At 38.9% G+C, this 27,588-nt stretch overlaps 1 protein-coding gene across 1 annotated transcript in view; it reads right to left on the reverse strand.

The window, feature by feature from the left end:
* CLPB (ClpB family mitochondrial disaggregase) overlaps positions 1 to 27,588 on the reverse strand; it is a 236,013-nt gene that overhangs the window by 142,816 nt on the left and 65,609 nt on the right. The window contains exon 2 of the mRNA XM_074372574.1: positions 8,026 to 8,072. The gene's annotated coding sequence lies outside the window, so the exon portion shown is untranslated. The remainder of the gene's footprint in view (positions 1 to 8,025; positions 8,073 to 27,588) is intronic.

Below are 27,588 nucleotides of genomic sequence, written 5' to 3' on the forward strand. Positions count from 1 at the left end.
GCATCATGTCTATTATTTCTAGGACACCTTTAAATGTAGACAATCCTTTATATCCTTTTACTTTTCTTGTCCTTCCTTCACCTTACTTTACATAACTCTTTAATTCTTTACCTTCTTACAAAAAGTAGTCTATTTTAAATTTCTTGACATTTCTCATAATCTACTGTTCTTTTTTTGTTGTTATCCTGACTACTTTTTTTTTTTTTACTTTAACTGCCTTTGCACTTTTTTGAGCCTGTCCAGCAACACACAGCTAGCCCAGACACTTTTTTCCCAAGCAATGTGGAAACCTCTCTCCTCCTTTTGACTGACTCTTGGGAAGGACTTGGTGACCTGTACACAATAACCTGAATTTACTAACTTTGTGCATCTTATTTCTATTAATTAACCTTGATCCCTTCCCTTTTTTTTTTTTAACATTCTTATTAAGTATATTTTACCAGTCTCAATCTCACTTTAGGTTTATTTATTTGTTTTAGTGGAGGTACTGGGGATTGAACCCAGGACCTCATGCATGCTAGGCACTCACTCTACCACTGAGCTACACCCTCCTCACTTTTAACCAACAATGTCACTAGTGAGTGTCATGTATCATTTGGCTTAAGTCTGGTTTATATGTTCCATCTTTAGACTTAAGGGAAGAGCCCTACCTAGACCAAATGGCTGGTTGGAGAAGGACCTTGAGCTAGCTGGGGAATAGAGATTACATAACTATTTATTTCTTTGTAATTTTCCTGTCTCTCCTCTGGCACCAACCTTCTTCAGCCTCAGAGCAAAGCCTATCTTCCCTCCCCTCATGAAATGTCAATTCTTGTAAACAGATGCCTGAGAGGGAGTTTCAAGCTTCATATTCACAAATTCTGAGTAGGCGTTGCTGGGACAGCCAGCTCCTGAGAACTTCCAGGAAAGAATGCTAAGAGGGAAGAATTGTCACATAGATTCATCAGGGAGGGATTTGGAAGCAATTTTTTTAGAAATGGAAGAGGATGGTTTTCTAGAAATAAACATGGCTTTCATTACCTCCTTAAGTTTCTCCAAATTCTCAAGGATATCAAATCTCTTGAATCCATTATTTTCTCCAGCTCCACCCTCTCAGAGTTCCTTATCCTCCTGCTCCAATCTATTCTAGTAACAGAGTTCTCTCATCCTGGGACTTCCCTTCATTATCCTCCTAGCTTGAATCATAAGTCTTCATATTTGTTGGTTTACTCATTTTATTTGAGCACATCCTCAGTAACTTCCTCATAGGGGTATGTTGGAGATAAAGGTTCTGATTCCTTGTTTGTCTGAAAATGTTTTTAGTTTGCCCTCACACTGGACAGAAAATTTGGCAGGATATAAAATTAAAGACTGAAAATGTTTTCCCTCAGAACTCTAAAGGCATCATTGATTGTCTTCTAAGTACCTAGGACTATGGATGAGCAGTCCCATCTGAGTCTAATTTTCAAGTCTAATTTGGAAGTCACCTGTTTGTCTTTCATCTTTGAAATCTTTTAGAATCTTCTCTTTATTCATGGAGTTCTGAAATTGCACAATGATTTATCAAAATGTGAGTCTTTTGTCATTCACACTTGGAATTTGGTGGATCCTTTTAGTCTGGTGATTTGTGTCCTTTGGCTCTGGTCAATTCTCCTTCATTATCTCTCTGATAATTTCCCACCCTCTGTAATTTCTGGAGTGTCTATTCTACCATTGTTAATCGTTTTCTTTCTCATGTTTTCTGTTTCTTTATCTTAGAATATTTTATTGAATTGTTTACTTCATCAGTTATTATATTTAGTTCCCAGGAGCTAATTCTTGCTTCCTGATTGTTCTTTCTCACAGCCTCTTGTTATTGGTTTAGCTTGGTAACTCTCATCTTGCAGACTTTCAAATATTTGGTAATCTTATTTATTTTTAAGAATGAGCCCTAAAGACCAGAATGGGACTCCATGAACACGTAGTGGACTTGTTTACTGGAGAGCTTTGTTCTAGGCTGATCCATTAACCAGCTGACCAGAGTGCAGCCATTATAGATGCATGTTCATTAAACAGTTGCTTGAGAGCCAGAGGCCTGCCTGCTGGCGTTTCTGTGTGGAGATGGGATGGGAGAGGGTACAAGGAGGATACAATGTTCTGTCTACAGAACTTCAATTTAGTTCCCAATTTTCATGTCCAAGATTTCTTTCTTCCTGTGGCTGTTCCTGATGTTTCTGAGTCTGATGGTTCTCTTGAGTTGTGACTCTACTTGACTCTTGTCTCCCATCTCTCTTGCACATACCAGGCTGCAACTTCCTGCACCCACACCATCAATTACTATTTCTCCATCCATTTACTTTCTCTTAGAAATATGTTGAAATTCCTCTTACACTGATATCCTCCCTCTTGTTTTCTCTTTGCTGTGGGTTTATATCTCCTTTTTTCTATCACGTAATGAGTTGTTAGGTGGGAAAAGACAGAAACTTGTGTTTTCCATCCTGAATCAGAAGTAAGTAGATTATTCCATTGTGTATGAGGACTAAAGAAAAAAACAACATAAAAGAATTCCAACCATTCCGTAACACCTGGCTTCTTAGAGGGAAACCCCTTGGATGTTTCCCCTTAAGATGGATGTGACTCACCAGGTACATGCTGGTAATGGCTACACTGGGGCATGGTTCAGCTCTGTGGGTCTCCATTTTCCCTGTCCTGGGGAAATCCATAGGGAAGAGTTGAGATGAAAGGATCTTCCTAATGGAATGAATGCAACCTAAATCACATTGGCCTGAGAATGACCAGGGATCAGATATTTTACAGGATCCTCTCCATTCCACTCCACACCACTCTTCCATTCCACCTCCACCGCTCCTGAACATTCCACCTGAATCTACTAGCACTGGGCTCTCTTTCCCAAAGCCTTCCTCTCAGAAGAGGGGAACTTATCCTTCATTGGCTTATTTCATTTAAGATTCATTTATAGTCTGATACCCATTTTTCTCAATGATTTAATTTTGCTTAGGAACACCAGTGTAATAATTTAGAATATACTTCTGGCTATATCACGTTGAATAATGCAAAATGACTTTGCATTCTTGATATGCTCTGAGCCAAAACATACTCATTATTTAGATTCTGGACATGGCCTCTATATTAAGGAAGAGGAAAACCATCTGAAGAAAAGATTCCCATACATAGGATAAAACTGGCTCCACCTTTTAAATACAAGCCCTCAAGTTTAGGCGACTACAAACAGAACTTTATGAAATATTCTTACCCTAAGTAAAGTGGGTATTTGCCACAGAGAGCTCCTACTGTTTACCTGTGGTTGTTATTTGTCATATTGTGGGTACTTAATAGATGTTTGCTGGATCATTGAGTACTGGGTTAGAACTGTTTAAATACATTTTTCTTTTTGTGTGCCTGTTGGCCATCTGCATGTCCTCTTTGGAAAAATATCTCTTCGGGTCTTCTGCCCATTACTAAATTGGGCTTTTTAAGTATTTGGATGTTGAGTTATATGAGCTGTTTGTTATTTTGGATTTAACCTTTTATCAGTCATAAAATTTGCAAATATCTTCTCCCATTTAGTAGGTTGTCGTTTTGTTTTTTCAATAGTTTCCTTTGCTGTGCAAAAGCTTTTAGGTTTAATTAGGTTCCATTTGTTTATTTTTGCTTTTATTTCCTTTACTTTAGAAGACGGATCCAAAGGAATATTGCTGCGATTTATTTCAAAGAGTGTTCTGCCTGTTTTCCTCTGGGAGTTTTATGGTTTCCAATCTTAATTTAGGTCTTTAATCCATTTTGAATTTATTTTTGTATATGGTGTTAGAGTGTTCTAAATTCATTTTCTATATGTCACTGCCCAGTTTTCCCAGCATCACTTATTGAAGAGACTGTCTTTTCTCCATTGTATATTCTTGTCTCTTTTATCATAGATTAATTGACTACAAGTGTGTGGGTTTATTTCTGGACTCTTGATTCTGTTCCATTGATCTATATGTCTATGACCAAAAAGGGGTTAATATCCAAAGTATATAGATAGCTCACACAACTCAACATCAAAAAAATAAACAACCTAATTAAAAATGGGCAGAAGATCTGAATAGACATTTTTCCAAAGAGGAAATGAAGATGGCCAACAGGCACATGAAAAGATCTTCAACATCACTAATCACCATGGAAATGCAAATCAAAACCACAATGAGATATCACCTCACACAAGTCAGAATGGCTATCATCAAAAAGAACACAAATAACAAATGTTGGGGAGGATGTGGAGAAAAGAGAAGCCTCGTACACTGCTGGTGGGAATGTAAATTGGTGCAGCCACTGTGGAAAACAGCACAGAGGTTTCTCAAAAAACTAAAAATAGAACAACTATATGACCAAGACATTTCACTCATGGGGATATACCCCCCACAAAACCTCCAGAACACTAATTCGAAAAGATATATACACCCCAATATTCATACCAGCATTATCTACAATTGCCAAGATATGGAAGCAACCTAAGTGTCCATCATAGTGAATATAACAAAAAAGAAACATTCACAGATATAGAGAACAAATTAGTAGTTACAAGTGGGTAGAGGGGAGGGAAGAGGGGAAATATAGGGATAGGGATTAAGAGGTACAAACTACTATGTGTAAAATAAATAACCTATAAGGATACATATCCCTATAGCACAGGGAATATAGCCAATATTTACATTAACTCTAAGTGGAGTATAACCTTTAAAAATTGTGACTTACTATATTGTACACCTGTAACATATAATATTGTACATCAACTAGACTTCAAAAAAAACAAAAAATAAACACATTTTTCTCAGGGTAGGATTCATTCTGGAGACTAGAATAGCACTCATTATGCTGTAACAAACTATAAGGAAACAAGGAGGGGGTGTAAGAAGCTAAAAAAAAATAGGAGAAATCTGTTGTAGAATGATTGGAAAAGGGGAAGGAACAATCATTAAAGTTTATCTACTTCTTAGTTCTATCTGAAGCTGACTCTGGTTCTGAATTCATTTAAAAGGCCACTGTACAGGATGCTTATGGTACATTATTTTTAACAGTGGAAAACCAGAAACAGCATGAACATCTAACACTAGAAAAACAGTAACTGGATAGACTAATAATGCAGTCTCTGTAAAACTAGACTTTATTTTTCAGAACAGTTTTAGATTGACAGGAGAATTGAGAAGATGATACAGAAAGTTCCCATATACCCCATATCCAGTTTCCTATATTACTGATTTCTTTCATTACTATGGTGTATATGTTAAAATTAATGAATTAGTACTGATACCTTATTATTGTTTTGTTGTTTTTTGTTTGGGGGGAGGTAATTAGGTCTTTACTTATTTTGATGGGGTACTGGGGATTGAACCCAGGACCTTGTGCATGCTAGCTTCACACTTCACCACTCAGCTATTCCCTACCCGCCACTGATACCTTATTATTAACTAAAGTCCATACTTCACTCAGATTTCCTTAGGTTTTGCCTGATGTCCTTTATCTGCTCCCAAATCCAATCTTGAATACCACATTACATTTACATGTCTCCTTAGGCTCTTTTTGATTGTGATGGTAGTTTTAGTGTAATTTTTAGTGATGAATATATTTTTAAAATGTTAGTGTACATGGTAATAACGACTAAAAAGAAACACAAGGAAATAAAAATACTGTGTTGAGGTGCTAAGGTTATAGATGAAATTTACGTATTTCTTTTCTTTAAAAGCCTCTTCTAATGTTGATTCAACTATGAATTCTAAACTCTCTCCCTTTACCTCTATCACATTTTATACAGTTTTTAACTCGCAAATAAACAGCCTACAGACGTCAACTCCAAAAAAGCTGATGGGGATGCACAAGCAGGCCTCAGGAGCTTCATGTGAAGTTAGGTTGGATGCTCTAAACTGTGAGTACAGTGACATTTCTTCTGAGCTCTTCCTCTCCTCCCCTGACCCATCATTTTGAGGCTGAAATAAAGTAGGTATCTGGTGCCTCAGGTGTAGAAAGGGAAGCTCCTTCTCAATTTCTTTTTCCTTCTTTTTTTGGGGGGGTGGCGGGAGGAAGAGGTAATTAGGTTTATTTATTTAACGGAGGTACTGGGGACTGAACCAAGGACCTTGTGCATGCTAGGCATGCACTCTACTACTGAGCTACACCCTCCCCCAGCTTCTCAATTTCTGAGCCTAGGACAGAGTCTTTAATAGACTGAGAGGAGAGATTCTTTGATCTAGTTGGGGAATAAGCACCATGTGGTTGTTTATTTCCCTATTTTTCTTTTTTCTCTTCCCCAGGGATCCACCGTTTCCCCTTTCTTCAGCAACCAAGCACTACTCCCTCCCAGTATAGAACTAATTCATATCCCTCATATGCCCAGACTCTGCTGGCATATTCTGCTACCCATAAGAGGAAAAAGGATACAAAGAAGAAGGGAGAACAGAGCCGACTTTTTGGAATTTAAAAGGTTTTGAAGCCATTTTGCAGAAGTGGAAGGCGTTGCTGGCAGAGAGTGGTCAGATACTCATCAACTTCCTGGGAACATATCTGGAGTGCATTTCCTAGCCTCCCTTGCAGGTGCATGTGGTCATATGACTGAGTTCTAGCCAGAGGAATTTGGGCAGAAGTGGGCATGCCACTTCTGGCCCATAAATCTTCTCATGTTCACCCAGCCTACCCCCTAGATGCTCAGCATACATGCCTGTCTTCTCACATACAGTCCCAAGTGCCCTCATGGACATAATCCACACACCACCTCAAACTCACTAGTGAGCGACAATACAGTTACATGTAACTTCTGCATCCAGCTTCAAGTCCAAGATCTCTGGGTACAACCTGCATCAGGTGTGGATATTGTTTCTTACGATCCAACAATTCCTGGGCTAAGTAGTAAAGGCCCGCCACTTCCATCCAACTGTTCCACAAATGTTATGTCTGTCACTAGCAACACCATTTCTGCTTTTGATTTCTGTATTATCAGGCCTCTTAGGTGACAGAAAGCCAAGGTGTTCGGCAAAGTGAGATAATGCTAAGGCCAAAGGAGAATTGAGGCAGTCTCTGGGTTGCAGCATCTGTAGCATTTAAATCTAGGATGGGGGTTTGGGGGGAGTGATAGTCTGCCACATGGTCTGAGAAATAGAGAAAGCTGGCTGGACTGCTGACAGAAATGAATGGAGAGGTCTTGTGGCTTTCAAATTCCCCTCCTGAAGTCTGTCTGTACTTTCCCCTTGGCTTCTGGGAGAAACATTTGTGTTTTTATAATAATTTACTCCCTCCTTTCTATTCCCCAATTTGTTTTGGCTTAACTAACTTGAATTTATTTTCATAACTTGTAATTAAAGAGTTCTAACTAAATATAATGAAGCAAAGCTTAGAAACACAAAATGAAGGAGGCATCTGCTGATGATTAAGTTTTATCTACTTCTTTGACTCAAAAGAGTGGATTCCAAGCTCAGATATTCTAAACTCTTCAATGATTGCCAGTTTTCTTTCCACCAGAGTATGATAATTATCTTTCAGAAATTCCCCGATGGAAATTCATATAGGAATAATATCTTTAATTGATACCTCATTAAGTTTAGAGATCCCTGCTAGAAAGAAAATTTTTGCTAACTCCTGAATCAGAGTTTTAGGTAAAAAGTCCTCACCATTATTCATTCATAACATCCTCATTCTTACCTCAAAGGGCTGAGCTTCTGGAATATTCATTTTATAGTAGATATAGATAGTACTGACGGGGTGGAATCTGACACTAAGTCAAATGAAGAAGCAACTGGAGTAGTGAAGGGGAAAAATTTTTTCCTAGGTCACGGCAAAGAGAAAGAGAATGTGCTTGAGGGATGCGTAACAACAAATTGAGATTTAACAACTGAGTTGGTGTGAGACGTGAGGGAGAGGCATGAGTCAATGAGAAGCCAAGACTCCATCTGTAGCATTTCCATTGTGTTACTATATAATTAAAATTGAGTTGCATCACTCTTTACCCTTCATATTGGCAAAAATCAGAAAGCTAATTAATGCTAAGTATTATTGGGGATATAGAAATATAGGGATACTTACACATTGCCAGTGGAGAACAGATTGGTGCAGACGTTCTGGAACCCAACCTGGCAGGACAAAGTAAAAATAAGATGACATGTGCTTTATTATTCAATTATTTCCCTCCTATATCCAAGGGATATTTTCACACATGTTCAAAGGAGAGATATATGAGGGTTCTCACTGCAAGTTTTTCCTTTAAAAATTGATGAGTTGGAGGCAATCTACTTACCCATCACTGCAGGACTGAACAGGTAAAATGTGAAGGATGCACCCAATGGAATGTTATCTGTCAGTTAAAAGCAACAAACCGGATGTACATCCAGCACCATGGCTAGATCTTAGAACCACAGTGCACCATAAAGAAGTAGTGAGGTATAGCACAAGACCATTTATATAAGTTAAAAATGCACTTACATAATACATTTTACAAGAAACACACAAATAAAAGTATACACATCAAATATATTAGAGTGGTTGCCTATTTGAGAGAAGAATGGAAGTGATAAATGGGAATAAAAGGGAATAAATAAGTAAATAAAAGAAGGGAGAGGCTTTGAGTGGACCAGTGATGACAGGGCCATGAACTAAGGAGTATGATGGACCCAAACCCAAGATGAAAAAAGACTTCAGTAAAAGAGATTAAGTATCTCACAGATGTCACTGAGAGTTGAGGAACCCCTTCCTCTGAAGGCATGCTCTGATAAAAAGAAACACACACAGCAGAAAGGAAGACAGAAGCCTTACATATCAAGATGTGCTTGACCACGTGAATGTCTGCAAAGCTCAAGTGATGAGCATGATAACAGTTATTAGGTCAAGACAGAGGAGGGAGGCAGAAGGCATGGTGGGAATAGGATTCAAATTTCCTGGCTGGACAAAGGAAATGGATAACGTGTCCCTAAAATATACCAAAGTAGTCATACTTGTGAGCAAAACTAATCTAAGTTGAGAGACTCTGGAGGCTAAGGAGAGACATCAACAACAAGATGTGGGTAATAAAGTGAACCAAAAACTGACCATCTAATTCATCTTGAAAGTAAAAGTATATCTTTTTTTCAAGATTATAAAGGACCAGCGCTCCCAAGAAATCAGTTACCTAGAAGCTCTAAAGAATTTACGGTGTCTATAAATAAGAAACTAGAGTCCAAGGGAAACTAAGTCCTCTGAAAATTAGAATTTAGGAGAAGGTGAGGAATAGTTGAGGGCTGGGTAGGTGGAGTAGCTGGAGGTGGGGGTGGGAGTGAAGAACCAAATTCTATACTTGGCAAGAAGTATTCCATGTGGGGATGTAATCTCCCTTTAGAAAGTCTAAAATTTAACCATACCACATAATTATCCCCTGAAGGGCTCTGCTCTGAGGTTACTTGAACCTCAGATGGTCCTTTGTCAAAATGGTGAGACCCAGGGCAGTTGATGAGCAGGAATATTCTATTTTCCCACCTTTCTCTGATCACCCATTCAAATTCCCCTGTGTCAACTACCTCCCTTCCTCCTTTAGTTAGCTTTTTATTAGAAATAAAAACCATGCAGTCAAGTCATTAAAATAGATGCTCTTGATGAGGGGTAATTTATAGAAGATGGTCATAGTTCTTTTATTTCCCATGTACATTTAGGCTCTGATGAAACATTCTGTTACACTTCTAATGACTAAGTTTTATTGAGTTCAGCATGATGGGTGTGGGTCTGGAACAGGGCAACCAGACTTCAGGATGAGAAAAAAATTATTGAGAGTAGGAATCTATCTCACTCATCTTTGTAATTCCCTGAGCTTGGTCTGACATATAGCACACAGAAGGTGTCAAAGCAGTGATGGCGTGTCAGTGAGCGTCGAGCCAGAAGTGCTTAACTACCTCATGCCTAAGGTCAGGATTCACCCTACTGCCTGGCGTAGGGCTTAAAATGCAGGTGAGGGGAGGTTGGTTGTGGACAGGGGCTGCAAAAGCTAGAATCAGGAAGGTTTTTCCAGCTATGGGATGTAGAAGATGGCTAATGACTACTAACTATAGATAATATCTATAATCAAGATGTTTACTGGGGGAGAGGATATAGCTCAGCAGTAGAGTACATGCTTAGTATGCACAAGATCCTGGGTTCAATCCCCAGTACCTCTGTTAAAAAATAAATAAATAAAAATATTAAACCTAATTATCTCCCCCACCAAAGAAAAAGATGTTTATAAAAAAATTCTTGAAAAACAAGAAATGGGTTTGAATAGGTGCTAGAATATTATGTAGCAGTTAAAATGATGACTATGTAAAAACTGTATATGCATATTAATGAATTAAAAATAGTTTCTGTGGGGGGAGGGAAGGTACAGCTCAAGTGGTAGAGTGCATGCTCAGCATGCACAAGGTCCTGGGTTCAATTCCCAGTACCCTCTCCAAAAAATAAACAAATAAGTAAACCCAATTACCACTGCCCCTTCCCCCCAAAATTTAAAGTAGTTTCTGTGATAAAGGGAATTTAGATGAAATTTTAAATTAATTTTATGAATTTTTAAAATATTATAAATTGTCATTTTAAACATTTAGAAGAAAAAAAATCCATTGAACTTTTCGAGCTGTACCTAGTCAGTGAACAGATATTAACTGGAAAATACACATAGGAACTCACATTCAGGACTGCTACCCACTTTAGATTTTACCACTTGCTCTGAACAGTGGGTAGACTATTTCCACTCCATATTTCACCTTCTTCTTCTATATGACTTTGAAGATGAAATGAAGTGGGCATTTGGCATGTCAAGTTTAGACAGGGATCTTGTTCCAGTGTCTTGGAAGTTAGGTGGAGAATATTTTGCAGGCCCCCAGGAAGAAGTATCTAGGGACAATTGTAGCACAAACAATATATCATCTTCAATATCCTGTTTTTCTCTGTCTCTTCCCCCAATTGGTCCTGGACCACCTACTTTCTCCTTTCCTTTAGTCACAAAACACATCAATGAGTACAAATGGATACTTGGGAAACTGCTGATCAGACTCTGCTGGAAAGCTCTATTCACATAAGTTCAGGATGGCTCTAGAGGAAAGGATGCTCAGAATAGGCAAGGCTGTCATGGTACTGTTGCTCAGTTTGTGCACTGCCTAAAAATGCCTGAGTTGGTGAGCAAGGGTTGAAGTCCAGTTCTTATTTCACCTCCCATTCTCCAAGCTGTATTCACTTGTAGGAGCTGCTTCAGAAGGAGCACCATTTTCTTTACAGAGCTGTGGCCCCAGGGGCTGCATCTGCTCAGAGGAGGGCACTTTATCTAACTTGTCCATGTAGGAGTCTCCTTCACTCATTTAAGGCACATAATCTTAACTAATCTGAGAGTGGTTTACTGTTACTCAGAGAAAGCTTCCTGGGAGAGAAGGCTTTCCAGACAATTGTGAAGGAAGAAAAGAAGTTGATTTTTTTTTTTTTTTTTTTTTGGAGAGAAACTGGGAGTGCACAGTTATTCAGAGCAGGGACGAGAGATGACAGACCCTCTTAGTGCCTTGCCTGTGCCTCCCTCAGACTCTGCCATCTCTGTATCTGATGCATCTCTGTACCTGAAGGCTGTTCCAGCAGAAAGCTGTCTTGCTCACCCAAACTCAGCATGCAGGATGGGCTGCAGTAATGAACACTCCCTGGATCAGCCTCAGCCAAAGACTGAAGAGTAAAATACGCCGGTTCCCCTATCTCTCCGTGAGATGATTTTGAGATATGCTTTGTGCCCTTTTCCAGAATCTTCCTGTGGAATTAAGCTCCAGTTGGCCTTTGTGGCAGATGGCTTAGTAACACACCCTTTCTTGGCTGTGTTCCGTTCCTTGTTGTCACTTTCCTAACTCCCCTGCAGATGTCCCTTCCACCTCCCAAATAAACTCCCTACACTGGAATCTTGCAGTCAGTTTCTGAGGGAACCCACACTAAGACATCGTTTGGCTGGAACAGAGACTGTTATGGGATTAAGGGGGAAAGAAGACACATGGGTGGGGCAGTGGTGGTGGGGTACTTTGTTTAAAGACTTAGATACCAGATTGAGAGTTTAGACTTGAATTAGGAGACCATTCACGTGCTGGGTGATATATGAATATTTTTCTTACAATTTATTATTTTCACATTTGATGTATTAATTTCTAGATTTCTACAAATTTTGCATTTGCTATTGACTTCTAGCTAATAAAATCTTGCCTGAAGCTAGAGACTGCAGTCTTCTTACCTATTAGTTGCCAGTAAAAAGAAACTCTAGAGAGAAAATGTAATTAAGGTGTAAGAAGAAATTCAGGGCTATGAAGCCATTCTCAAGACCTTGTTAGAGAAAGATGAAGGCTGAGAATAGTCACAAGACTACAGCTCTCATGAGAGGATTTTTAATTGTATCCATCCTGTTCAATATTTTATAGCCTTTTGAAAAAGACTTTGTAAGGTTATCTGCAGTCTCCTTAAAAACACTGGGTCTCAAAATTTTAATATTATTTCCTCTGGTAGGAAACTTTGAATCTCAAAGCATTGCATAATAATTGGTTGTCATGGGAAACTGCATGACTGTGACTGGTGCCTGTAATTCCTAAAGATATATAAATAGCTTAAAGCCCTTTGTTCTGTAGAAAAGTCTCAAAATTCTCTACTGACTCTTCTCATTTAGGCTCAGGATAAAATTAATAAAGTCAGTGACTCTGGCAGGCTCTTTGTCCTGAACAATATATTTGAGAGGTTTAAATTAGAAACTTGGCAAATCTTTCATATTCTCCCTGCCTTGTAGACTTAAAAACTAGGATCAGTCTTTCATAGAGGTACGTCCCTCTGCCACCCAAGTTCAGAAACCTGGAATCATTTTTTTATATGTGGACTCTTAGTAACCAAACTCCCTGAGAGGGCCTTTTAAAGAAAACAACAGAATACCAGTTTGTTAACTCACACTGGAACTCTTTCTGCAGAGGGAACAGAATACTCATAGTCTCTGACCAAAGCACATTTGCCTCATAGGTAGGCCACTCAAGGAGTCAAATTAAAATCAGAAGTTTGTTTGCAGTGCATGAAGCCAAAACAAAAGGAATTTGATAGTTCGAGCGCTCAGTGGCTTCAGGCTAACTTAGGATGATACTCTTACCCTGTTCTCGGGACCAGGACATTTGATGGATTGTTTGGTCAAGTCCTCTCTCCCACGGGTGATATTTGGATGCACACTGATAGTGTGTGCCTTGGGATTCTGTTTTTTTCTATACTCATGCCTAACCAATAAACCCCCTTCTGATGGACACCTTCTTTCTTAAATTATTAATACACTGAATCAATCCAGAAAGGTATGAGTTCTTAACTATGGGTTTACGACTGGGATAACTAGGGGCTCCTGAGTACCTGAAAATTGACTGCGTATTTTGTGTCCATGTACATTTTCTCTACAGGGGATTCATAGCTTTTATCAGATTTTCAAAGTGATTTGTCATCCAAACAAGGTTAAGGATAAGCGATATAAACAAAGTCAAGTCCTACCAGCCTGGGTACTACCTCTCCTTAGAATGATTTTTTTTATGTTTCTGCTCTGATTCACTATGTGCTGTTTTAAAGTGCTCACTCCTCTGGGGCTCCTTATTTCTCTTTTTCTATGTTTAAGGGGAAAGAGTTTCTCAGTGTAACCATGAAAGTTTTGATAGCTGGAGAGAAATGGAAGGATATTCTATACGGAGTGATCAGTGTGAACCAAAAGAGAAGTGTCCTGTCCAACAAGAGTTTAGTTGTGTGTGTGTGTGTTTTTTAAATCCCAATTTACCCTATGCTATTTTGAAAGTTCTAAATGGATTTCTTTTAGTGGTTAGCCTGTATGTAGGTCAGAATGTGTAGAGATTGTTGCATTAAAGCTGGAAAAACTGGAAAGCAGGGTAGAAGTGGATTCTAAGTACATTAGACTGAAAAGGATGAAATGTAAGTTTGAACAGGCATGAAATTATCAACAGAGGTGTATCTATATGGATTCAGGCTACAGTGTTTAACCTGAGCACCCATAATTGGCTTTAACAGCTTGTGTGGCTAGTTTACTAAAGCCTGTACTCAGATGGCCTACAGATAATGAGGTGTCAAAGGGCCAAAACTTCAGAGAGACAGGATCTTGGATTGGACCTAAATGTACAGTTTCCCCAGCCACATCCATCCACAAGCCAGGGAAGGTCCAGAGGACGCTCCATTTACCACAGCATAAGAAATGCACAGGTGATGAAAGCACCTGAGAAAAGCAATGCCAAAGATGGCAGTGGGAGATCCCGCCTTACAACTGGGCTTTCTGATTTCAGTGGGACTAACAGGATTCTGGATTGGCAGAGGCTAGGTAGTGGCTCTTTACTTCAGAGTCAAGGTGGGTGAATTACCCTAATACGCTCCAGGGAGAGAAAGGCTGACAGGCCTAGAGGTCCTTGACTGAAGGGAAGGCTGGGTCCCTTTAAGGAAGGGCCCAGCAATATGGCCAGAAGTCTCCCCACAGAAAGACCTGCAGCCAATTACTAAAATGACTATGTATTGGGAAGGAAAATGCCCAAAACTTTTGGGAGCTATTACATACTGGTTCTGAGTTGATGCTAATCATTGAGGGTACAAAATGCCACCCTGTTCTACTGATGAGAATGAGGGCTTATGAAAGTCATGTGATTAATGGAGTCTTGGCCTCAGTCCATCTGCACAGTAGATCCAATGAATTCCCCCAGTTCTTGAATATAGAGTTAAAGTAGACATTTAGTAACTGGCTGAATTCCTCTATTGGATACCTGACCCACTGCTTTACTGTCACTTCTTCAACCTACCCCTACGGCCTCTATGACAAGGATGGTCTGGAGAAGAGATATAGAGATAAGCCTCTTGGAATGGGCGTAATGTGAAGACAATCATGTCCCACAAAAATGCTCAGTAGAGGGTATCTCTTGTATATTGAGTCACTCAATAATAGGTGGATAAGATGACTAGTCATGTAGATGTCGGTTGGCCTCTTTCCCTAGCCACTCCAGTGGTTGCTCAATGGACCAAGTACAAAGTGGCGTGGTATCAGGGATGGGTGCCATGCACAAGCTTAACCACATGGATTTAGCTCACCAGAGCTAATTTGGCTACCACCATTAGTGAGTGCCAACAGCGGAAGCCATTATTGAGCCCCCAATATGGCACCATTCCCTGGGGAGACCAAGCAGCCAACTGGTGATGAGCTGATTTCATAAGAACCCTCCCTTCATTGAGAAGAAAAGTGTCTTTATGGGAACAATTCTGTTTCCAGATTTTCATCCTTTTCTCCCAGTGCTTCCACCAGAATCATCATTCAAAGATTTACAAAGAATGTTTCTTTACTGCCATATCTCATGCAACATTTATTCTAAGAAGCTAATTTTATAATGAAAGGGATATGGCAATTGGCCCACACCATGGAATTCACTAGTTTTAGGACATATGTTTTCACCCAGAAGTAGCTGGCCTTAAAGAACAGTGGAAGGCTCAGTTATGGTGACAGCAAAAAGACAGCGCCCTAACAAGTTGGGGAGATAGCCTCCAGAAGCAGCATGTGCTTTAAACCAGCAACCCATATATGATGTTGTTTCCTCCATAGCTGAGACACATATGTACAGGAAAAAAGAGGGTAGAGGTAAAAGCGGCCCCTATAATGAGTATATCTAATAATCCAATTAAAGAATATTTGCTTCTTGTCCCCACAAATCTTTATCTTGGCAGGTTTAGAAATCTTAATTCCTAAGTGAGAAAACACTTCCAACAGGAAACACAGCCATGGTCTCATACAATTAGAAGCTGAGACTGCTCAGTTGCCATTTTGGTCTCTTCATGTCATTGACCCTACAGGCAGAGATGGGTTACTCTACTGGCTGGGATAACTCATCCCAATTGTTAAGGGGTACTTGGGTTATTGGATGTTTTAGGACATCATGGTCCAAGGAAGCACCAAGGAGAAACTCTAATTCTGAGTCACCTCTGGTATACCAATTATTTTATTTTTAATTAACTGGACAATCCAGGGACATGTTGCCTAACCTGAAATGGGGACAGAGATGGGGATTCCCTTTTTACCTTTGGTCTGGGGAAGGCCTATGAAAGGTCAACCTAGCCTGGGGATAAAAACAGAAAACTCAATCTTTTTATGAGGCACCCAGGAAAAATATCAGAAGTAGAGAAACTCAGTTTATGATCACTACCTAAAATGGCAAAGACTTCTGATACAAAAGCAGTTCAGAAAGAGGGTCCCAGCAGGGAGAACTCAAAGCTCACAAAGAGGCTCACTATGAATTCTGAGTCCTCATCTGACAATAAAATACCTAGGAATAAATTTAACCAAGGAGGTGAAACACATGTATATTGAAAACTATAAGACATTAATGAAAGAAATAGAAGAAGACACAAATAAATGGAAAGATATTCTGTATTCAGATTGGAAGAATTACTGTGTTAAAATGTTCATGCTACCCATGTAATCCCTATCAGGATTCCAGTGGCATTTTTCACAGAAATTGAACAAACAATCCTATAAATTGTATGGAACCACAAAAGGTTCCAAATAGCCAAAATAATCTGGAGATAGAAGAACAACACTGAATGCATTTCAAACTATAGTACAAAGCTATAGAAATTTAAATGGGATAATATTGGCACAAAACAGATACACAGATCAATGGAACAGAATAGCTAGCCCAGAAATAAACCTACACAGATATGGTCAATTTATGACAAAGGACAATCTCTTCAATAAATGATATTGAGAAAACTGGACAGCTACATGCAAAAGAATGAAACTGGACCATTATCTTATACTATACACAAAAATTAACTCAAAATGGATTAAAGACTTGAACATAAGACGTGAAACCATAAAACTCTTAGATGAAAATATAGGTGATAAGTTCCCTGACATAGGTCTTGGTGATGGTGTTTTTAATCTGACACTGAAAGCAAAAGCAACAAAAGCAAAATCAAGAAGTGGGACTACATCAAACTAAAAAGCTTCTGCACAGTAAAGAAACCATGAACAAGAAGGAAGGGTATAGCTCACTGGTTGAGCATGTGCTTAGCATGCATAAGGTCCTGGGTTCAATACCCAGTATTTCCATTTAAAAATAAATAAACCTAATTACCTCCTCCCACAAAAAAGGAAAAAACTGAAAAAAAAAGAGGCTAAGTAGTAACTAAAGCCACATGACCTATAAATTGGGGGGGGGGGAACCATCAACAAAATGAAAAGGCAGCCTACTAAACGGGAACAAGTAATTGGAAATCATATATCTGATAAGGGGCTAATATCAAAAATATGTAAAGAACTCATACAACTCAGCAAAAAACCAAACAATCCGATTAATAAATGGGTAGAAGATTTGACTAGACATTTTTCCGAAGAACACATACAGCTGGCCAACAGCCATGAAAAGATGCTCAACATCATTAATAATCAGAGAAATCCAAATCAAAAGCACAATAAGATATCACCTCACATCTGTTAGAACAGCTATTATCAAAAAGACAACAAATAACAAGTCTTGGCAAGCATGTGCACTGTTGGTAAGAATGTTAAGTGGTGCACCCACCATGGAAAACAGTGTAGAGATTCCTCACAAAATTAAAAATAGAGCTATCATAAGATTAGCAATTCCACTTCCGGGTATTTATCTGAGAAAAACAAAAAACACTAATTTGCAAAGATATATGCACCCCCAGGTTCATTCTAATATTACTTACAATAGCTAAGATATGGAAACAACCTGAGTCCATTGATGGATGAATGGATAAAGAAGCTGTGGGATAGACAGACAATGGAATATTACTCAGCATTAAAAAGGAATGAAATCCTGCCATTTGTGATAACATGGATGGAACTCAAAGGCATTATGCTACATGAAATGAGTCAGACAGAAAGACCAACACCATACAATCTCTCCTTTTTTGTGTGAGTTTTTTTTAAAACTGAAGTATAGTTGTTACAATGTGTCAATTTCTGGTATGCAGCATGCTTCAGTCATACATATATATACATATATTTGATTTCATATTCTTTTTCATTATAGGTTACTACAAGATATTGAATATAGTTCCTTGAGCTATACAGAAGAATTTTGTTATCTATTTCAAATATAGTAGTTAGTATTTGCAAATCTCAAACTTCCAATTTATCCTTTCCCTCCATAACTGTAACTATGTTTACTTGTTTAATATGTCTATGAATCTGTTTCTGTTTTGTAGGTAAGTTGATTTGTGCCTTTTTTTTTTTTTTTAAGATTCCACATATAAGTGATATCATGTGGTATTTTTTTTTTTCTCTTTCTGGCTTACTTCACTTAGAATGATGATCTCCAGATCCATCCATGTTGCTGCAAAAGGCATTATTTTATTCTTTTTATGGCTGAGTAGTATTCCATTGTATAAATATACCACTGCTGCTTTATCTAGTCATTTGTCAATGGACATTTAGGTTGTTTCCATGTCTTGGTATCCATACAAACTCTTTAATTTGTGGAATCAAAAAACAAAAACAAGGTCATAAATACAAAGAATAGATTGGTGGTTGCTGGGGTGGGAGGTGAGGGGTGAGGGTTGGGTGACTGAACTGGTTTTGTTTTGTTTGGTTGGTTTAAATAAATTGAATTTTAAAGATTATAGGACTAGAACACTGGTGTTGGGACTCAAATGCCCCTCTTCTGATCCGCACTCTGTGCTCATTCTGTTACAGTTAAGCAGTCACTGGAGAAGAGTAGGAGCATAGGGTACTGAGAGGGAGAGGAGAACACAAGTTTATATAATAATCCACCATTTTGGTTCTCTGTGATCCAGTCTTCTTTGAAGCTTAGGCAATACCAGCTATTTTCCCTCTTTTGTCCTTTATCTGGCCCTTAGAGCTCTGGGTCCCAGGGCAGAAGCACTGATTCAGGCATTATGAGTCCCCTGGGAAAGAGCATAGCCTCATCACAATTTGACATTTAGATGAGCCCACAGAGTTCTCCCAACATTCAAACATTAAAATCACTGAGAAATGTCTAAATCTGCATTGAAAAGATTATCAGTAAAGCCCAATGTAGGGATGAACGAGAGCTGCCTAAAAGTCTCCATCTTCTCTTATTTTACTGTTTTTAAAATAAAAAGAAACCATTAGAGGATGGATCTATATACTAGGCTTTTAAGAAGAAAATACAGGCTATTTACCAAAATACTGCAATTAGCCAGATTCTTCGGCTGAATCCACAGTCTATTCAAACATGTGTTTATATTAAAAATTGTACAGTGTATGACTATGCTTTAGTCTGCTCTTGCAACCAAAGTACATCTGATAATACTTAGGAAATTCTATACAAGAGTGAAATTTTATCATGGTTGGAAGGAGTATTTTCTAAATGAAGACTATTAATATCTTAGTTACTGGGGTAAAAAAAAAAGAGGAAAAAACAGTATATGGTAAGCTTGGAACAGTGACTGTACTTTTCAGATGACAAGTAAGGAGCTGAGATGGCTAATTATTATCTGGAAAGTGTCATTAAAATATTAGCTCATGAGGTGTGATTACAAAGTGCAAACCTATGCAAAACTCGAGATTTTTCTACACATTGACTTGAAAAAAAATTTTAAATCTTAAACCTTGAAATTTTTTTTTAAATGACAATAATTTCAGCTGCTTCTCTAGTAGCTCAGGAGTCAGGTTCTATGTTCCAGGAGGGAGTGGTGGGGCCATGATGAAACAGAAGAATGGGGGCTCTGCTACTAAAGCCACCAGGGCAGAGAACCATGGGACCTTCCACCAGCTGTGGAAGAAAAAGAGAGGGCTAACATCCTGATACATAGAGCAGCTGAGACAGTTTCTAGTCCAGCCAAGTTCCCAATCTTTTCTGCTGTGCAGAAGTTCAGAAAGATCTATTGGGCATGAGTCATGGAAAAAATTGGAATGTGTAGCAATGGAAAGGGTCAGGGGACTTGGACAAGCTGGTTCAGGCCGAGGGGTGTGGCTGTGGCTGGGCAAACATCCAGGTGCCTGAACTGAGGTAGCAGCTGTGGAGATCAAGGGAAGTTGGGGAACTGGTGTTCTATATGAGGTTGTAAAAAATTAATAAACAGAAAGTCAATTAAGTAGAGTTGGGAGACCAAAAGGGGGAGCTCTCATGCACTTTGACTGTAGTAGGGGCCAGCAGGAAGAAGAAAGACTCTTCATTCCTGGCAAGGACTCAGCCAATGAAAAGCCATGGACTCTTGTTTACTATAGCCCTCCCAACTACCTTTAACCCTGTATAAAAGAGTTCTCCTTCCCTTGCCCTGAGGGGACACATGGCTTGGCACGTGGCTTGCCATGGTTGCAGACTCCAAACTACACTTTTCTGCTGATCCCAAATAGAGAAATACCTGGCAGTCTGTTTTAGGTCAACAAGGTGTACTAGGAGGAAGACACTGAAAGGTGGATGGACTGAGGGGCGTGGTTTAGTGGACATTGAGGTTTCTAAGGTGGAGTAATTTCAAGTTCTAATTAGATTCTAGGATATTTTCATGAAAGTGTGCTCTGAAATTTCTGTAGAAGATAGAAGTATTTTAAAGGCAGAAAATAGAAACTCAGAGAATGATTCCAGGGAAGCTTTGAGCTTTTGCAAGGAGCTTTTACAAACTTTTAAAGTTCTTGTCAGGTCTTAATGGAAACATAAATAGGGCAGCAGAGGAAAGATTCTATCCAATCATTTGAATCAAATGATTACTACTGGACACTGGTAAAGAAGCCAGATTTCATCAAGAGTCAGAAAAACAATTAACATGTGAGTAGGACAAATACTTTACATTTCACAAAGTCTCATTGGGCAGAGAAATAATTTGCTGTATATAATAGGATTTCCAGGAGGTCAGAGCCAGAGATACCTTCAGAGGTAAAAAGAGACAAGCACAGAAGGGTCCCCACAATGGCCAGAGGTGCTCCAGGCCCCGCCAGGAAGGGTGTCCTCACAGGGAGCAGCACCTAGGGTGCCAAAGTGACTCAGAGATGAGGACTTGCAACCTGAAACACCAAGACCCAGAAGTGGAAGGGACTAAGTCGCCCCTCAGGCAACACTGAGGCTTTCTTGGGTCAGGATTTCCATTAGAGAGGACTAGAACTACAGGACAATGTCCTTGGGATCATCCTCAGGAATTCCTGGTTGGTGAGAGGGGATTCCAGTTGGGAGCCCAGAGAAGTGGACCAGAGAGCCCCTCTGCCTATATTATTGACTGTAGTGTGTTGCTGGAAAGATCTGAGCGGCCCACATTCTGAAACATTTCTCCCCTTTTCTTCCTGGTCTCCTGGGCCTGCTGTTTCCACTGAGTAGGAGCCCTCACCTTCTTCCTGACTTTACATTTTCTTCAGAGTAGAGCAGATATAAAAATAATAATACAAAGGGTCTGACTGCTTCCCTTGTTTGTTATGGCAAATATCAGAAAGCACGAGAAGTGGAATCTTTTCCTTGGTTCACAGTTACTGCTTTTTTTTTCCACATCAAAATTCAAAGGATCTCATAGTTGAAATAGATTATGTGATTCTTTGAGAATTTCTAGCTAATCTGACGTATATTCTGTGTTAAAGTCCTTCAGTGTGATTAATAATTGTATGTAGTGTTAGTACCAGTATTAAAGACATATGTTGTGATCATAAATACTGTAAATTGAATATCCGGAGAAAACTCTAACTTGAAAAGGCACATGCACCCCAACGTTCACAGCAATATTTACAATAGCCAAGACATGGAAGCAATCTAAATGTCCATTGACAGATGACTGGATAAAGAAGTTGTGGTATGTGTGTGTGTGTATATGCAATGAAATACTACTCAGCCAAAAAAAAAATTCTTGCTGGCATTGGATGGACCTAGAGACTATCATACTAAGTGAAGTAAGTCAGACAAAGAAAGACAAGTATCATATGATATCACTTATATATAGAATCTTAAAAATTATACAAATGAACTTATTTACAAAATAGAAACACATTCATAGACATAGAAAACAAACTTATGATTACCAAAGGGGAAAGGTGATGGAGGAAGGATAAATAAGGAGTTTGGGATTAGCAGATACAAACTATATATAAAATAGATAAACAACAAGGTCCTACTGTATAACATAGGAAACTATATTCAATATCTTGTAATAACCTATAATGAAAATGAATACATATAAATGTATAACTGAATCACCATGCTGTATATCAGCAACTAACAAAACATTGTAAATCCACTATACTTCAATATAATTAATTAATCAAGTAACAGTGTAAGTTGAAGAAATAAATGATATATAGTAATGTTTCCCATTCCGTGACTTTAGAGAATCCTACAGGCTATGTTAGGTCCTGAGTAGGGTTTTTCTCAGGCTTATCTGAGCCTACAGTTGTACATAGTACTGATAACTCATGTGGCAAGTTTTTCACAGCTTTGCTTGATGTCCTGAATACCCTAGTAAGACTCTGGGAATCATCCTAACCCAGAGTATCTTGACCTCAGCACTACTATCACTTTGGGTTGGATAATTCTTTATTGTCAAGGGGGCTGTCTTGGGCCCTGTAATTGGCAGCATCCTTGGTCTCTACCCACTAGATGCCAGTAACACTCCCTCTACTAGGTAGTAACAACCAAAACTGTCTCCAGGCATTGCCAAATGTCCTCTGCTGGGCAAAACTGCCCTGGTTGAGAACCAGTATCTTAGACAGTGGACATTTCCCTTCCCCACTGGACAGCATAAAGTCCTGTTGGGCATACCTTCTTGAATTATCTCTTAATCTATTACTTCTGCTCTGTCTCCAGTGCTCCTGGTCTCCTAAGGAAATGCACAGGGGTGTTCTTCAGGTTTCAATAGCATAGGAAGGATAACCCTAGAGTAGGGAGAATCCAAGGCTGAGGCTGCAGTAGCTTGTGGTGGCCAGGGGGTGGTGCCCGAGAAGCACCAACTCGGGAATTCAGGAGAGCACCCAGGGCCAAGATTCTGCTCTAGGAGGAACTGGGCACGACTGGGCCCAGGCCAAGTCAGTAACACTAGGCATCATCCACCTAGGAACACTCACTGTGCAACGGGCACTGCAGAAGGTACTTTACGCATAGCATAATCATAGTTAACCTTGACTGAGCATTTACTGTACAGCAGACACTGGGTTCTGCGCATTGCATGGATTATCTCCTTGAATTCTCACAATAACCCCAGCAGATAGATGAGATCTCATGTTACAGGTCAGAAAACAGAAATACAGAGAAGTCAAAAACTTTTTAAAATTCACATTTAATTCTTCCCAAAACCTCAACTAATTCATTTAAGTATTTAGAACCTACTATGTGTCAGGCACTCTTATAGGTATAAGGTCATATTATCAACCCAATATTCTAGGAGAGAGAGCAGACATCAGAATGTGAGAGTCATGGTCCAACTCTGCACAGCTTGCCAAGTGAATATTTTAACTCAAGCCTATCTGTCCGATTCTAGCACCTTTACTGCATCCACATTAGAACAGAAAGAGGGACCCCCAGGCCATGCCAGCTCCTGACCTGTCTGCTCTGCTGCTCCTGCTCCATGACAAGACCCTTGCCTGAACCTACTGTGAGTCAGGCATTGTTCTGAACATCTGAAGGTGAACAAGACAGACCTAAACCCTGGTTTCATGGAGCCTCCAGTAGAGGGGAAGAGGGATGGCAGGGAGACAGCTGCTAAAAAAACTTATTCCAGAAATTAAGTACATGCTGAGTGCTAGAAAGGAGAAGCACAGGGCAGGAAGTTGCAAAATTGTTGCAGAGGAAGCCAGCCTTGTGTAGGAAGTCAGGGCAGGCTTCATGGGGAAGGAATATTTGGGCTGACAGTTAAAGACTGAATAGCAATTAATCAAGCAGTAAGTCATGGAGGAACTGTCTATTGGACTGAAAAGAAGGCTGGAGGCTGCAAAGAACTTGGCCCTAATGGTCAGAAAAGTGAATGGTAGTGAGCAAGGGATAAACAACAAAATCTTACCTCACAGAGGTAAAACAATGGGTTTATGTGTCTCATTCGAACCATTTCTGGTTACTAGCATGAACTCTGGAACCAGAGAGCCTGGGTTTGAATTCTAGCTCCATCATGCATTGATTGTGAGGCACTGGGCTAGTTCCACCTTCTCTATGCCTCTGTTTCATCATCTGAAAAATGGGAGCAAAAATTGCCACTATCCTTTAAGGCTGTTGTGGGGATTAAATAAGTTAACATATGTAAAGTACTTAGAATAGCACCTCGTACATGGCAAATGCCATCTATCAATTATTATCTTTGATATTATTATTATTATTATTATTATTATTATTATTATTATTATTATTATTATTATTATTATTGTTTGGTACATAAGCATTTAAATCCTACTCTGTTCACTTTACAAGCAAGCATCTCCCCATGTCATTGAAACTTTCTAAACGCACACTGTATGAGCATGTGCATTTGTAAGAGCATGGAGGAAAGATAAATGCTTCCCAGAGTAATGATGTGGTCACCTCAGAGTTGGGGGTGGAAGGGCTTTATTCATTTTTCCTTTATACAACTTTTTATTGCTCCTCTGGGAATAACAGCAAAAATAAAAACAGAACAAATCAACCAAAAGAACTGAACAGAGAAACAGACCCACACACATATTTATGTGTGAAATTTATGACAAAGACTCTACTCCAATCTAACAGAGGTCTTTTTAAATAAATGAGTTTGTTAATTAACCAGGTTGAAAAAAATGAAATTTGACTCCTTCTTCACAACATTTAAAAATAATTTAGGAGCGATCATAGACTTAAATGTGGACTTTAAAACAAAGCAATAAGACTTCTGGAAGAAAATACAGATGGAAACAATTTCTTTAACAGAACATAAAAGACTGATACATTGGATTTTGTTAAAATTAGTAACTTCTGTCCATCGAAAGATACCATTAGGAGAGTAAAAATACAAATTAATGTTGGGAGCAAATAGTTGCAATACATATATCTGACAAAGGAATCATAGAATATTTAAAGAATATATATGTATATTTATATAAATATATGAAACATTAAAAAAACATGTGAATTAATGAACTGCCGATACATGAAAAACATGGAGGAATCTCAAAGACGTAATGTTAAGTGAAAGAAGCCAGACAAATAAAAAAGTACACATTATATGATTCCATTTAGATGCCACTCAAAAATTGGCAAAATGAATGTATGGTGACAGAGATCAGAAAAGCAGCTGGTTACTGTTGGTGTAGGTACTGACTGGGAGCAGGCACAGGGAGTCTTCTAGAATGCTAGAAGTGCTCTATATCTTGACCTGAGTGATAGTTCCACAGGTGTGCACATAAGTAAAAATTCAATGAGCTTAGGATTTGTGCACTTTACTGATGTGGTTATATTTCAATTAAAAAACACTTTTTCAAAGATTTGCAAATAAAATTCAAAGGAAAATAACTGGCTCACAGTTAAAAAATAATGAACTATACACAAAAATATGGCAACATGGGCAAGAACCAGCAGAAATGACAACAGGAATAGATCCATAAGAAATTGCAAAAGTAGAATTATCAGAGTTTATATAATAACATGTTCCATAAGTTTAAATAAATTGCAGAAAGTCTTTAAAAATATGTGTAGGAAATAAGAGAACTATAAAGAATTATCAAACAGATTTAAAAAAGAAAAAAGCAGACTTTCTAAGAAATAAAGTCATAAAATAAGTGAAATTAAAAATTCAAAAAAATGGGACTTCCACTTCCAGGAAGATGGAGTAAGGTGCACTTTTCCCTAGTCCTCCTGGTAACTACAACTAAAACCCCTAGAAGTTACATATAAAACAGACACAAGACTTTGAAAGATGGAGGGAAGAAGTCAGACCAGATAGGGACTTTGGGATCTAAGGAATGACACAGTGAAGAGTTCCCTACATTTTCTTTTTGCCTTATATCTCCCAGACTGGGAGCTGAAGAGTCTAGCAATTTGGAAATGCCAGCAGGCACAGACTCAAAAAACCCAAAAAACCAACAGTCCCAACAAAAGCCTGTTCCTTCTACCAATGGACCAGGAAAAAGCAGCATAGAAAGAAAGAAATTAGACAATAGCTGCTATATCCAGCCAAAAAACAAAGAAAAAACTGTGGCCCCTACCACCACCCATGCCAGAAGAGGCTGAGTAAAGAGTGTAGATTTCTACTGTCCCCTGTAATGAGGCACCCCAATCCCTCCTGCCAGGGTAATATCAAAGAAGACTGAGCAGGGTGCTAGGACTTTCATCTTGCTGGGTGATAAGGCTCTGTCCCGGACTGTGATATAAGTAGAGACCACATGGGGAGTTTAGATTTCCACTCTCACCCTGTAGTAATGAGGAGCCCCTTCCTCATGTGTCAATAGAGGCTGGATGGAGAACTTTCACTTCTACCCTACCAGCAGTAATGATTTGATGTCACTCCCCTACCCCTGCTAGAGTTCTCTGTCACTCTCTCTCACTTACACACACGCACACACACTCACCCCATCTAAACAGAAAGTTTAAATAAGATCCAGAGTCTCATAACATGATACTCAAATTTTCTAGGTTTAAATAGAAAATCACTTGTCATACTATATTAATCTGCTTAGGCTTTCATAATAAAATACCATAGACTGGGTGGCTTAAACAACAGAAACTTATTTTTCAAAGTGCTAGGGGCTGGGAAGTTCAAGATCAAGGTGCCAGCCAGTTCAGTTCCTGGTGAGAGGTTTCCTCCAGGCTTGCAGATGACCACCTTCTCCCTGTATCCTCACATGGCGTTTCCTCTGTGCGCATGTGGGGAGAAAGAGAGAGAAAGCAAGTTCTCTAGTGTCTCTTCTTATAAGGGCACCAATCTCACTGGACCAGGACCTCACCCTCATGACCTCATCAAACCCTAATCACCTCCCAAAGGTCTAATCTCCAAATACCATCACACTGGGGAGTTAGGGCTTCAACATATTAATTTGGGAGAGGTACACATATTCAGTCCATAACATATACCAAGAATCAGGAATATCTCAAACTGATGAAAATAGACAATCTATAGATGCCAACACTGATACAAAAGAGACATAAGAATTATCTGACAAAGATTTTAAAGGAATCATCATAAAAATGCTTTAATGAGCAATTGTGAACACACTTGAAACAAATGGAAAACACAGAATGTCTCAGCAAAGAAATAAGATATAGAGAAGAAACAAATGGAAATTTTAAAACTGAAAAGCACAATAATTAAAATTAAAAAAACAGTGGATAAACTCAACAGCAGAATGGAGAGGACAGAGACTCAGTGAACTGGAAAATATAATATTAGAAATTACCCAATCTGAACACCAGTAAGAAATAGACTGAAGAAAAAAATAACATAGCCTCGGAGACCTATAGGGTGAAAGATGTGCCATTCATGTCGTGGAGTCCCAGGAAAGGAGAAAGAGGGTGGGGCTAAAAAGTGCTTGAAGTCATAACGGCTGAAAATTTCCCAAGTTTGACAAGGGACACAAACCTGCAGAGTCAAAAAGCTGAGGAAACCCCAAATAGGGTAAGCCCAAAGACATCCACACCAAGACATACTCAAGTCAAACTTCTGAAAATTAAAGACAAAGTCTTAAAAGTAGCAATGACTTTCTTTTTGACAATAAAGAAATGACAT

Source organism: Camelus bactrianus, chromosome 10 (assembly GCF_048773025.1).
Source record: "Camelus bactrianus isolate YW-2024 breed Bactrian camel chromosome 10, ASM4877302v1, whole genome shotgun sequence".
Taxonomy (NCBI): Eukaryota; Metazoa; Chordata; class Mammalia; order Artiodactyla; family Camelidae; genus Camelus; species Camelus bactrianus.